General features: G+C 41.1%; 1 long non-coding RNA gene across 2 annotated transcripts; it reads right to left on the bottom strand.

Annotated features, from left to right (window-relative positions):
• Positions 1 to 461: 461 nt before the first annotated feature.
• On the bottom strand, positions 462 to 14148 carry LOC309356526. Of its 2 annotated transcripts, none has more exons than XR_014162829.1 (3): positions 14097 to 14148; positions 6528 to 6700; positions 462 to 817 (listed from the first exon to the last, which is right to left on the bottom strand). It is a non-coding gene; the product is annotated as an uncharacterized lncRNA (long non-coding RNA). The 2 variants fall into 2 exon arrangements; XR_014162830.1 differs by lacking the exon at positions 14097 to 14148 and adding an exon at positions 8499 to 8665.
• Positions 14149 to 14557: the final 409 nt, after the last annotated feature.

Here is a 14557-nt window from a genome sequence, read left to right as displayed (position 1 = left end):
GTGTGTTTTAGATAGGGTCTTGACATCTCACGTTCTGCATTTTTACCATTCAGTCTGGGAGATTTCTATGACTCAATTTATTTAGTGAGCATGTGGATTTCTTATGGAAATCTGTTTGGCATTTTATGGCGTCCAAACAAACCATTCCTCAAGCTTTGTGCGGAAGGGATATACAGATCTCTTAAGTCTACAACTTAAGATGTGTGACCCTAATTAAATGAGAACAGAGATTTGATTCTTTGCTTCACGGTTTTGCTGAAAGATTGCATAACCGAAACATGATGGATCTTCAATCCGTTTCACAGCAGCAAGACAGGAAAACACATTGCAATGTATAATCATACTGTGGTTTAACAATGTACTATTTAAACAACATTACAGAATCTGCAATAACATATGAAATAACAGCCAAAGTGATGATGTTAAAAACAGCAATTCGTTTATTTTATTTCTGCTACCAACGTTTCCAGGATGTTGTTTTTTATATATGTAAATTTGCAGATTTAGAGTTATTTGGGTATGTTTGCTTTTTGTTTTCGCAAAAAGTTGTTTTGGCTCTTTTTAACAGATACTGTCAGAAAAGCTGATGGTGAGCATTAGTGCAAATATTGCCAAAAGAAATATTCAAACGGCTGAAGACGGATGCTCCCAAACAGCAAACATGAAAAGCTAGATTCTTCTTTAAAGTCTCTCCATGTCTTCCTTTCTGCCTGGGTTCTTTCCTCTTTTTCTTCTTAATGCCATGTTGGAGTAGATCCTGCTTAGCCTCCAATCAACATTTCAAGCACTGGGATCATGTTTGATATTGTCAGATGGCCTGGAAAATTAAAAACCCAATTAAAGGCTCAGCACGAGGGTCAGCTCTTCTGCATATCAAAAGGCCTCCTCTGGCTATTCTGCTCAAATTGTATCTGTTAACAGCTCACTTTGCAGAAAGTGAAATAGCACAGCATTTATGAGTAATAAGTACCTTCCAGCTGATACATTTCAAACATAAACCACTTTCATGGCCCCGGCAAAAAGTACAAGTCATAATCAAATTGTCAATTTTTTCCTGTGAGATGCATAGATCTATTGTAACTGTGATTGTTAAAGAAGGAAATGCATTTTATTCACATGTTGGGAAAAAAGATGCACAATTTCCCTACAATTAAAGATTTTTTGTCACATTTTTACTGCCTTTCCTTTACATTTCTAAATAGTTACTATAATTGATTTTCGGGTTGCATTCATTTTTTTTTCTTTTTGTAGAAGAATCATTTATAGTTTTTATGTAGTGGAAGAAATGGTTGAAGTGAATAGCATTTTTGTTTAGCTGGGGTATTAATGTTCACCCAAATGTTTATAATGTGAATGTGCAAAGCACTAAAAGCTTTCGAGCGAAATGCAAATTAGTAGAGCACTCAAATGACATTTTTAGAAGGAGTTTTCATCTGTCAATGTGGCATAATATTAAGTCAAACTAAAGTCACTACTTCAGCTACTGGCCATTTGAAAAAATTTCATAAGATACTAGGCTTGACAGAAAAGAAAACAAACTACATAAATATTTTTCATCATATTATATTAACCAAGCAGCTGCTTTAAGATTCCACAAGTTAGCATATAATGTCTCCCTTTAGAATATATTTTGAGTATATGCAGTGTCAAAAATCTAAATCCCTGGGTTTTGCATAATGCATTAAGGTCCACATCTGAGACAGGAAAGATTTTTCAAAGCAATGTCATGTGATGTAGTAGCACGAGCCCTGATAAGGGGGGGGGGGGAATTCCAGGGAATTTTAGAAGTGGGAGGGAAGAAAATAATGCATTTTGTTACTTGGATTTGTACTGCAGGGTATTACGAGAAGCAATTTTTAAAAAATCTTTCTGTTTTAGTGTAATGTCAGTAGCTTAGATTCTCCTATTACATCGCCTGTGTGTGTGTGTGTGTGTGTGTGTGTGTGTGTGTGTGTGTGTTTATATATAAAAAAGAAATAGACACCTAAGACTGAAGTGACATCAAGGACTTAAGGGGCATTGTGCTTTAGACAATGCAACGTGCTCTGAAAATAGGTAGTCCCTTACATTCCGTGGACCTGTGATATTCTCTGAGAAACCTTCACATTCCAATTAGTAACCTCTTCTTGTTTGGGCTGGCTTGCTGGAATGAAGCAGGTAACTGATACTTTTAATGCAACAAAGTATTTTAGTAATTTATATTTAAATTGTCCTTTTATTCATGGGTGGTAATTTTCACACTTTTAAACACCTCTAGGCTCCTGGGTTAGGGCGCATACCTGTATGCATGTTTACCTGGAAGGAAACCACACTCAATTCAATGGGATTTAGGCTCAATTAAGTGTGCCTAGGCTTGCAGCTTGGCAGCCCAACCCGATAGTGTTTACTCAGCAGCAAGTCCCAGTGAGACATATCTAGTAACTTTCTCAGTGATCCAAAGCTGCATGGCCATGTATACACGGAATATCCCCTGATGCCAAGCTGAATAGTGCAGCCCCTGAATTCGCACAGACATTCGTGTTTATATTAGAGCTCAGAGCGCTCATGAAAGCTGCTGGATTCCTTCTGATCAATTCATGTGACGCATTGATATTTTTTGATCAATAGGACACGAGGCCACACGCCCTTTTCAAAACCGTTTGTCACAGTTACATAAATGAAGAGAGGCCTGTTCTGCCACGCTGAATATATTTTTTAAAGATTAATTAATTAATAACATGATCTTTCCAATGAAGTGTAGCGTAAACAGGCTTCTTAATTTGGGACACAATTTGGAAGTAAAAAGACAATAGATTTGTGGGTTTTTTAATATTTTTAAAAAAGGAAAGATAAACATTTCTAAATGAACTCTCCTCTGACGGCTTGATATAGTGCTTCTGAAAGTTTTTTTTAATAAAAAAAATAAATTGCCATAATGGTACAGCAGAGATTTAGCTGTGTTTTATTCCTTTAAAAATAAAAAGTCTCCTGCAGTGCACCCCATCATGGCCACTTGGGAAATAATGGAATTGCTGATAGACCCCCTTACCCAACATGACACTAGTGGGCGCCATCATAATAACTTCAGATAGGCTGCAACTTATTCCTATTAAAGGGCAGCATATTGCATATTAATAGACAATTTAAAATAATTACAGGCTTTAATATTTTTCGGGGAATGGTTGCTTGTCTCCTGAAAGTTTCACACTTCTTATAGAAAAGAAAGCAAATGCTTCTTCTTCTTTTTTCCCCCTCCCAGAGAAACAATGTATAATAATATGTCAGTAAAGATTGAGCAATTTTGAGTAGTGATGGGTGAAAAGGACATTATGTTCTTTTTTTCTTGTCATGGTCTGTATTTTTCTGTCAGTTGGCAAAGGCTGCACTCAGCAAGAAGAAGCTAAAGACCTGCACTGAGAGACGTGAGGGTGACAGCTAACCTGACAGGTCAGAAGATGACTGCAGAATTAGCCTTACTTTAATTCTCACTAAAATTCACAGCTTCTGACGAGGAAATGGGAAAAAGAAATTTCCTTACACATTTTCTTTTCATTTCATGTGCAGATTATACATATTCTGCTTCCATTAACAAGATGGAGATTGTGCTTTATGCAGCTCTATATTTAAGGGCAAAAGACCAAGAAGATGACAAGAATGACCCCTCTCTTGTCTTATGATCACTGCCAGTTTGACATGACACTAATTAGACTCCCTTAATCTAAACCCAGTTAGTTCTGCATGCTTGCAGCAAAACCACTGCAAAACCCGAACATAAATTGCCTTGGGCCTTTGTCTTCACACACATGCACTTACACACACACACGCACACACAAACTTACCTTATCATTCATAATCCAATCACAATATTCCTAATGTACAAGCGTTCAAAGAATTGCAATTCTCTTATTTCTAAAATCTCAATTGCCTCTGATTGTATAATAAAGGAAAGAATAGGCACTTGCATGTGTGTGTTTGGTCTAAATTGTCTCCCCGACCCATTGTTTTTGAAAATGCTGTGGATGAATTGAATATCTTGTGGGTGAACATATGTAGCATTTTCATGCAATGTCACTGTGCCAATTGATTAGATATTGTGTTTATGCACTGAACACAAAACCTGTTTTAAATGACCAGTCATTAAAAATAATTGCTATAGGGCAATGTTAATGTAGAATGATCTGTACTGCCATAGCGTGAGACTATCATGAGCAAAGAAAACACAAGAATATTCAATATTCAATAGTGAAACAGAGGGGCCATGATCCAACATAGAACAGTCATGTTTGTCCATTGATGTAAATAAGTTAAAGCGTACCCAACTCGTGGCTTGTTGTTAAGCAAGAAAAAGGATAATTGGACGTTGAGGGGAGACCTGGTGATAGCACACGCCTGCAGTCTTTGCGATCTGATTTATTGTTTTTGATTTTAGAAGTTCATTGGTCATTCACACAGATTTCTGAGCCACACTTTTATTTTATCACCCCAGGGAAACTGTTTTGGGATCGTAATGCAGTCTGAAGCTGCTGTTGCTGCATATGCTGAAGTCATCCCAAAATAGCTATTTGTACCCGAGTGCAAATGCAGTTTTTAGTAATCCAATCAAGTGTTAAGGAAAAGTGTTATTTGCCAGTTCAGACTGACCTCAGCCCAGAAATGAGCAGCCCGGCAGACCAAGTTGCTATGGTATCATGCTCACTTTCTAGAGCATGGATGGGAAACCTGTGCACTCCATCAAACCCAACTAGCATGGACATTGGCCAGGGATGATGGGAGTTTTAATCCAATAACATTTAGAGGGCCATAGGTTTTCTCTCCCTGCTCTAAGGGGTCTCCTACATTGCTTTGTCTGACTGCTAGGTGCAGCTTTTAAAATAAATAGATAAAATCAATTAACAGTTTTGCAAAACTTTGGATTCCCACCCCCCACTGCTTTCCATGATTATGGGAAAGGCTTGGATTGACTTATGAGGATGATCCTGTAGAAGCAATGATGCTTGCTGGATTGTCCTTTGTAGCTGCCCATTGCTGCGACATACAAAGCTGCATGCACAACTCAAACCCATTGCTCACTGCTGCAAAGAACAGGGTGATCAAACCATCCCAAAGCCATCAAGAGGAAAGCCTGGGTTGTACTAATCCTGCACGCTATATTTACTATGTGCCGCTATTAGCACATTTAGAAAGAGTTTTCAGTAGCTGCAGTCAATAATCTGCCCTTTTTTTTTTTCCTAAGTCTTCTTTAATATCAGTTCACTTTCGTTGGCTAGGGACCAGGAGGTAATATGGTTATGAAACAAACAAATAAATAGGAAGAACTTTCTGACAGTAAGAGCTGTTCGACCAGGGAATGGGCTCCCTTGGGAAGTTGTGAACTGGAGGTTTTTAAGCAGTGTTTGGATGGTCATCTGTGATGGATGTTTTAGCTGAGATCCCTGCATTGCAGAAGGTTGGGCCAGATCATCCTTGAGGGTCTACAGTTCTATGATTCTATGTCTTTGGATAAGGTGTGGGGGGGGGGGAGTCAGAAATATTAGTCAATGACTTCAGCCTAGGGATGGGTGAGCAGAAGACCATTCATGCAGTCCAACATTCAAAGAAAGAAACCTCTCAGGGATGGATTCCAAGATTTAGCAGAATGCTCAAAGGAGCCTAATTTTCCTGGAAGTTGTTGGACTACAACCCATCATCCTTGACCATTGGCCATACAACATAAGGAGGCACCACATCTTAAATTTTTCAAGTTAATATTTAGTCCTTTCCGAGTTTTGATGCTACTAATTAGGTAAGAGGAAACATTTATGGGGGGGAAATGTTTTTGCTTATTAAGTTTTTCATTGCTGTAAACTGACCTCAACACTGGCCAACACAACATGAGCGCAGTGGTGGATTGGCATCATGACTTTGTTGTGATGCGTTGCTACAAGTCTAGGGATACATACACAAAAATAAGTGTGCTATATATTTAAAGCAGTATTATGCCACTTTAAACAGTCATGACTTTCCCTCAAAGAATCCTGGGGATTGTAGTTTGTTAAGAGTTCTGAGACTGTTAAAGGTACAGTAAAGGGTAAAGGGACTCCTGACCATTAGGTCCAGTCGTGGCCAACTCTGGGGTTGTGGCGCGGGGATTCGAACCGCCGACCTTCTGATCGGCAAGTCCTAGGCTCTGTGGTTTAACCCACAGCGCCACCCGGAGACCCCTATTTACCTCACAGAGCTACAGAACTTGAAAGTGCCTTCACTTTTGTGCCTTCACAAAAGTCAATCCCTCTTCCCAGGGAACTCTGAGAGGTGTAGCTCTGTGTGGGACAGGGGTCTCCTAACAACTCCCAGCGCCCTTAACAAATCGTTCCCAGGATTTGGTGGGAGGGAGCCATGATTGTTGAAAGTGACATGATGCTGCTTTAAATGCACAGTGCAGATAGGGCCTCAGTTGTAACCCTCCTTTGTACTCTGTTTACTTCCCTTACCACACTGGCTGATCTTGGAGTCTTAAATTTCAGCAGCGCCCTGAGGGATACCAAAATTCAGTACTCTCTGCCTCTCACCTTCCATTCTCTATCATAGCTGTGCTGCCCCTTGTGGCATCTCTGAGGCTCTGCGCCTGGTACGACTGAACGGGTCGCGTGACCCTAAAACGTCCTCTGCTCACCATCACTTCCAAAACCCATGAGTGGAAAATGTCTGGACAGTATCTGTTGGGCTCTGTCTTTTTTAAATACTGGGGAGGAAAATTAAGAAATCATAAGAATGTATAACAGATGAAAAGGAATAGACATCAGCTGCCACAGGCATATATTTTAAATAAATGTTTGAATTATAACCGTACAAATGGAGAACAAAGAGACAAAATGCATTTTGCAAACTAAACAGGCTCTGTATAAATTGAGACAAACCAAACCATGCTTCGGAAGTTATTGAAGAGTCCTAAATTCTTCATTACGCCACTGACTGTTAGCTTGTAGAATTCTAGAAATGCACCCTGCAGTTTGCACTAATTGGTGGGAAAAGGAGGTTCTGTGTCAAAGGCAACTAATTGTTTGATGGGAATAGCAAGCTTTCACATTCATATATACCACACCACTATATCACATCATTTTTTTGCATTCAGGGATTTATAAGGAGGTGTTATATTGTGCCACAGTTAATTGTAATGAGTTTATGGGCTCTGGTGCCCATATACATCTTGTTTACACATGGGCAAGGTGATGTTACCAGTGAAAGGGCCTCTAAATGAGACTGTTGGGCATTTAACTAAAGACTTGCATTCTGCATAAGCAGCATACATAAAAGTGTATATTATGCAGATTTTTGAAACCTGTGTCTTCAGGAAGACACTGTTTTGACCATAATGCATTCTGTCATGTGAGATAAAATGCAGGGAGCATTTACATTTCTCCCACTCAGTAAGCTTCTACCACACGGCTTGCATTTTTCTCACATCAATAGACATCTTTTTAAACATTATATTTGTGTCTGTCTCTCTTGATGGCAAATAAAATTCAATAAATAAAATTCCTTATGATAAATAATGCTAGATTTACAAAGTGGCTTTGATAAAGTGTGCTTGGTTTCAGGAGCGATTTGTTAAAAACAAATAAATTTAACAAGACATGCACACAAGCTCAAAATGTATTAATAGGTTGTAGATGATGCACAATAACATAATGACCCAAAAGACCATTTGCACAGTTGTTCACTCTGCTTAACTTACTGCCAAATCAGACAATTATTCAACAGAACCCGGGCCTGTTAGCTATGCAGAGCAGATCTTCCTCTGGCTGCTGGGTTATCAAACCAGTAGCTTTTGTGGATCTTCAATATGACAATGGGGCACGCTAGCATCAAAAACATCAAATATAATGTGGCATGTAGAAAAGACATTACAGGACATTAAACATTGGTACCGATTATAAACCACACTGTGTACTATGGTAAAAATGCATAGTAATTTACTGTGGTCCCAATCCTTCTACCTTTTAGAAAACAAAAAACAAAAGAAATAATTACTGGCATCATGTAAATGCACATAGTTTTATTTGATATTCTCATGTTATATGCAACATACTGCATATATATATTAAGCACTTGGGGCCAGTTCACACTGTCAAACTGAAAGGGCTAATAGTTATTAAGTCAAAATTAGGAAACCATACTAAAAATCTAACAGATGAAATCACCTAAAGATTTAGGATTAATTTGCCAACTCTTTCCTTAAGATCCAATACGGCTTTTTACCATCTTTGTGCCAAGTCCTGCTTAGACTAGCCTGATTATTTTACTAGACTTTTAATAGAATATTTTTCCTAGCCTATTAACAGACTTCTATTATCTTAGTGGGTTATATTAATGGACTGTGGGTTGGTTGGTTTTTTTAAAGACATCTACTGAATGTACTGGTAGAGGGATTGGTCTCTCTTCCTTTACCTATCAGCTGTGTTTTCCCAGTGGCCATGGAGAAAAGGACTTGCCTTCCTCCATGGCAAACATGAAAGCCAAGTGATACGTCCGTCCCTTACCTTCTTCCTCGCTTGCCTAGTTGGGATTCCGTGCCCTTGCCTGGGGACCAGATGAGTAGTTAAATGCAAGCCAAGTATTCATTAACCCTCAATCTCCAGATGCTGGTGGACTACAATTCCTATCACCTTTAGCCAGCTCAGCCAAGAGACATGGATGATGGGAGCTATAGACCTATATCAGGGGTCCAAAGGAAACAAAATATGGGAATAACTTTTTCCGAATAGGAAAGTTTCAGATTTGAATTTCTACTGAAATGAGGCTGCATTTTAATGTTGTATTTTAATCCTGTTTTGAAGTTGTTATTTTAATCAATTGTTTTTATACCTGGTGTTAGCTGCCCTGAGCCCGGCCTTGGCTGGGAAAAGCGGGGTATAAATAAAATTTATCATCATCATCATCAAAGCACAAGTACTTTGGTGAAGGTTGGTGTGGGGACTGTGATTCAGTCCATTTCCTTTATAAAGAGAAACAAATGGAAATGCTAGGTTCAAATTCCCTTTGGTTTAAGAACGAGCCATGTCTTCTGCTCATTCCCTCATGCTCCAAAACCAAGGAAACAGGAAGTTGTGTTTCCAGCCTCAACTTGTGCACCACGAGAGAGCAAAGACACTGGCCAGGAACCTGAGGCCCTTGGGACCATCCCAGGCCACAGCCTCACAGCCTTGCTCCACGCTCTCCTGAAGTGCTTTTGCCTGGATGCAATGTGTTATTTATGGAGTGGTGACCATACCTCCGGCTTAGCTGAGCAGAGGAAAGAGAGGTAGCAATGCATGTGTGATCTCAATAGGCAGGGATTTCCAAAGTGCAGGCACTGCCTCACTAAATGAGTTCTTAGAAATGCAGGATGGGCATTATGTGGTACCTGTAGCAGTGCCAATTCCGCTGATCGAAGCAATCGAGTGGGCACACATGGAGTAAATCAATCTCATAGGTGGGTGCACTCTTCCCACCTTAGATCAAATCTATGCTGCCAGGTGCCATAAGAAAGCATCAGAGATAGCACATGATAGTACGCACCCCGGAAATGATCTCTTTCAGCTTCTGCCTTCTGGAAGAAGGTATAGGGTTATAAAGGCCAGGACTAGCCGCCTGAGAAACAGTTTTTACGCTAATGCAATTCTGGTTCTAAAGGCAGCATAAGGGGTCTCTGTAGTATAGTGTATTTTAAAATGGGGTTTTAGAGTTCTTAGGGGTTTTTTAATGTTTTATGTAGTTTTTATGTAGTTTTATGTAGTTTTTATGTAGTTTTGTGGTAGTTTTATGTAGTTTTTATGTAGTTTTAGGTAGTTTTTCAATTTCATTGTTCCGCAAGGGACAATGACAATAAAGATATTGTAATCGTAATCATAGGTAAACTGGTCCCAAGTTGTTAAGGGCTTTGTATGCTAATAGTAACACCTTGATGTTGCTAACAAAATGGGTACAATCAGCACGGTCCCAATTAGTTAAGGCATGCCCAAGCAATCGGGTGAAATTTTTGCATAGCCTTTTAGAGTAACTGAGGGTTGTTTATAAGCTTCTTTCAAATTGGGGGAGGAAACGTCCTCCAAATGTTTAAGGCTTTTAAAGGCCACCCAAGAAGAAGAAAATTGGTACACTCGTGGCACACTCACACTAATTACTAAAGAAGAAGTCAGAATATTTCTGCACCAGTCACAACCTGATATTTGCCTCATAAGGCAGGCCTGCATTCCAACACAGAACATCACAAAACCCATATGTGATGGAATGTTGGTCTCTGTGAGTGTTGCGTGTCGAGGTCCCCAAGCCACCCCCCAAATAACTCACAACGCACACTTAATTTTTGTTTAAGGTTTTTGGCATAATTTTGGCCACAACTTTATTTAAATACAAAACCGTGAGTGATTGTTTAGGCATTGGTTAAGACTATCTGTCCCCCCGCCTGGGGACAGAACTGACTTCCGGGCACCACCGAAAGACAGTGCGGGGGAAAGCAAGTCGGGGAGAAATGGAGCTGAGTCACAGACAATCAATTTTCATCTGCATGCTCCCCGAAGGCTTGCCGGCCCTAGTCCCATTCCAGGGATTGGACGAAAAGATGGCAAGCCCCAGGATTCCTTTAACGGAATTCCCTTTCCGCAGCAACCATGGAGGGGCAGGCCCAGCCTATCCTAACCCCTCCTCCACCAATTTATAACCAATGCCTAACCGCAACCTTACAAGTTGTGACGATTTGCTACGCAGTAGGCAAAAACCAAATGGCCCAGCCAATCAGCCAGATGGACAAAATTCCTACCAAGCCCCTGCCCCAACGGCAGACGACCCCATGACAGGCATAGCGAGGTCAATGCAACAACCCCTTACTCAAGGGCAGGTGGGCGGGTGATCCGTTGCACACAGCAAAGAGAAAGCTCCAGGCTGCGTGCAGAGTATTTAAACATTTTACCCCTCCCACCAAAATTGCAACATAACTTTTACCCCAGCAACCCAGTGAACCAATCACTGCCCCAGGCCATCTTTAGAGACCCTGCCTGGTAACAGAGGGGTGGCTCAGCAGACCCCACTGCAACATGTGCTCTCCATGAAGGAGAACACGCTTTGTTGGATTTGAGGGAGAGAGATCTCTAGCTCCAGCATGGAAGTCATACCTGGGCTTACAAACTCTTGCTTTGCGGAAGAACCAATGCCCTCCTTGCCAACATAAGCATTGAAAGATGGATTACTGAAAGCTGGGGCTCAGGATCAGGCCAGAGCATAAATGATTTAAATTGATACTTATGCTTTTTAAAAAAGCAGTTCAAAATATAATTACTTTTTGAAATCTGCAGGTATCCAAATTTCTACAGGTATCCAAACTTGCTAGAAAACCAGCAGCTTCTTTGTCATGTAATCTATTTAAAACTCTCCCACCAACTTGGTGGATTCCAGATGTTTTGCACTACAACAGAGCCAGGCTGGCTGGCTGGTGCTGATGTGAGCTGTGGTCCAAAACATCTGGAGGGCACCAGGTTGGGGAAGATTGGTTTAGAAGATTTGTTAATACTACTAACAGTGTTCTGCCTCCCGCCCTTCTGCTGACATCTTTGCGAAAACAGTGTACTACTTGCTGTTGCCATATAAATGGTTAAAACATTGAAATGCATTGAAGAACTTATATGCTAACACATCAGCCCAGTTATAATTTGGAGACAATGAATAATATATTTCAGACAAAGTGAAGGCAGCTATAGAATTAAACTAAAATAGAAAAATTACGCCCACAAGGCATTTAAATTTAGGAGCTGAATAAGTTATTCACACATTAAAAGGTTCATATATTTCAAAGAAAGCATTAAAAAGTTTCTTTCTAAGGAAAAAAAACTGAGAAACTAACAAAAACTAGGATAATTCTAAACAAGGTCAAAGCTGGGATGGAAACTTATTTAACAGAGCAAACTTATGCGTGCTTCCTTAGAAACAAGTACCACACTATTCAGTGAAAGTTACTCCCAGGTAAGCATTCATAAAGTCTTATAAAAGCTGCAATCATATATCCCCTTATTCACTTGATGAAATGCTTGTTAATTGTTGTGACTGCAAGGCCAGCTGTTTTGTACCTATAAGTGCAGCAGTTCTTTCACGTGAACTCCTTACTATCAATAAAGCTGTGCTGTGAAATATTTGCTGCCATTGGTGGGAACATCCACTTGATGAGTCGTTTTTCCTCTGATATACTTTGTGCCCAACAAACAGCTGCTCTGGAGGACTGGAGCAGCATGAGATTCTCTGCTGACTCTCAGTTCTGTCTGTGAACAGAAGGAGCCCTTCCATTTGTAGAAGCCTAGTCAGGATCAAAAGCAATGTGACGCAACCAGCTACCCTTTTGTTTAGTATCTTCTGCACCTTTCTATGCTTCATAATGTAAATGTTTTATGTGACAACAATAGCATAGGGGGGCCACACATTTGGGCCCCTGTGGAGGCCCACACCTGAGCAAGAGGCCTACTGTCAATAGGATATCCTACTTTAGAGGGCCATCCTCCGGTAGAAGGATTGCCTAGTCCAAGGGTGGATCTAAACAGGGGGGGGGGGACGGACAACAACGCAATAAATAAGACAGAAATTAAATCATTATAACAAAAGGAAAAAAACGCTATGGAAAATTGCATAGAATTTTGTTTTGCTCTCTAGCGCCATCTGGTGTTGCATGCTTATAACGCATTCAAAGCACCGTTTTTTGACTAACGTACCTGAGTCCCAAGTCTAGTTTAAAATAAAGGACCATATCAAGAGGGAACAGCTGGTGCTTTGGAGCTGCCCATCAACAGTTAGGAGAGACTGCCCTCCCCTGAGGCATGTTGAGGCAGCCCCCTTGGGTGCTGCCACACAACCCAAATAAGGGAGGCTGCAGTGGCAGGGCGTGGCACCTTCCCCTTTCTCCTCAGGTGGCAAAATGGGCTAGGCTGTCCCTGACAGCATCTGGAGCAGACTCAGCAGACACACAGGTGTTGTATTGTATTTAAAGTAGAATCATGATTTCAAAATTTGCATCTGTACCTAAACAATAGCATGTGCATATTTTATGCAAATCTCTAACTTCATTTGTCCTCTTTTTTGATGATACATTTCCCCTGTTTAAGTGTCATGTAAGTGGTCACCCTTAAAAGCAGGGGCTGTTGGCCTTTTTCAGCCCAGCAGCTGCATCAACAGTTGACGCTGCCCGTCCCCCTGGAAATCATGCAAAATTGGCAGTGGCCAAATTACACTCGTGCACACACATGCCGCCACCATGCATATAGGAACTTGCATGAGGGCAGGAACGATAAATGCTGCTAAGACAACAGCCAGTGTACCAAGAATGGGAGCCCTTTTCACCTTCTCCTCATGCCTAACCTTGGAAGGGACAGAGAGAGAGGGAGAGAGAGAGTAAACTCTGTGTACATAAACAGACAGAGACGTGTCAGGCGACCAGTGTAGATACATAAACTTTAATGTTGCCCACTTCCTCTGCTCATCAGATCAGCCTGATGTATGGCTGGAGAGGCAGATCAGATCTCCATCATCATGCTGGGGCTTAGCATTGTGAGGATGGGGCTATACCTGGATATTTTATTTTATTTTTAAAAAGGAAGATGGCACCGAGGCCCAATTGTTGGGGAGCAGGTCTTGAAAGACCTACACTGGATCCCAGTACATTTCCGAGCACAGTTCAAAGTGTTGGTGCTGACCTTTAAAGCCTTGAACGGCCTCAGTCATCTTCACCCCCATTGTTCTGCCCGGACACTGAGGTCCAGTGCCAAGGGACTTTTGGCGGTTCCCTCACTGCGAGAAGCCAAGTTACAGGGAACCAGGCAAAGGACCTTCTCGGTAGTGGCACCCGCCCTGTGGAACGCCCTCCCACCAGATGTCAAAGAGAAAAACAACTACCAGGCTTTTAGAAGACATCTGAAGGCAGCCCTGTTTAGGGAAGCTTTTAATGTTTAATAGATTATTGTATTTTAATATTCTGTTGGAAGCTGCCCAGAGTGGCTGGGGAAACCCAGCCAGATGGGCGGGGTATAAATAATAAATTATTATTATATTATTATAAAGAGTTCAGCAGACTGGATAAGGCCCATTGGTCATGGGTTTGCCACCCCTTTACTAAATCCTTTCACCCTGCTGCTTCTTTTCATTGCCACCACTTCCTGTTCGGTTGTCCCTTCTAGGCAACTAAGGGGGAAAGAAGAAGAGCCACCAGCCTCTGGGAAGGTTACACTCAAAGGAAAGGGAAAAGCAAATGGAGTAGCAAAAAGGAAGTCAACCTAGGAAGGGTATTTTGTTCAGAACCTCCCAAACCATCTAGATTTTGTTTGCCACATTGGGAATGTGGCTTTTTCATTCTATTTTTTAATCAATTTATTCTGTCCATTTCTTCCAAGGAGCTCAAGAGTGTATACATATTTATCCCCCTCATTTTATCCTCACAACAACCCTGTAAGGTAGGTTAGGCTGACAGGCAGGGACTGGCCCAAGGTCACCCAGTGAGCTTCATGGCTGACTGTGCATTTGAACCCTGGTCTCCCAGGTCGTAGCCCAACACTCTAACCACTATGCCACACTGTCTCTCTAGACCTGA

Source organism: Podarcis melisellensis (assembly GCF_964234715.1).
Source record: "Podarcis melisellensis genome assembly, chromosome: 1".
Taxonomy (NCBI): Eukaryota; Metazoa; Chordata; class Lepidosauria; order Squamata; family Lacertidae; genus Podarcis; species Podarcis melisellensis.
The sequence above is the reverse complement of the archived record's forward strand: the minus strand, read 5'-3'. Positions and strand labels throughout refer to the sequence as shown.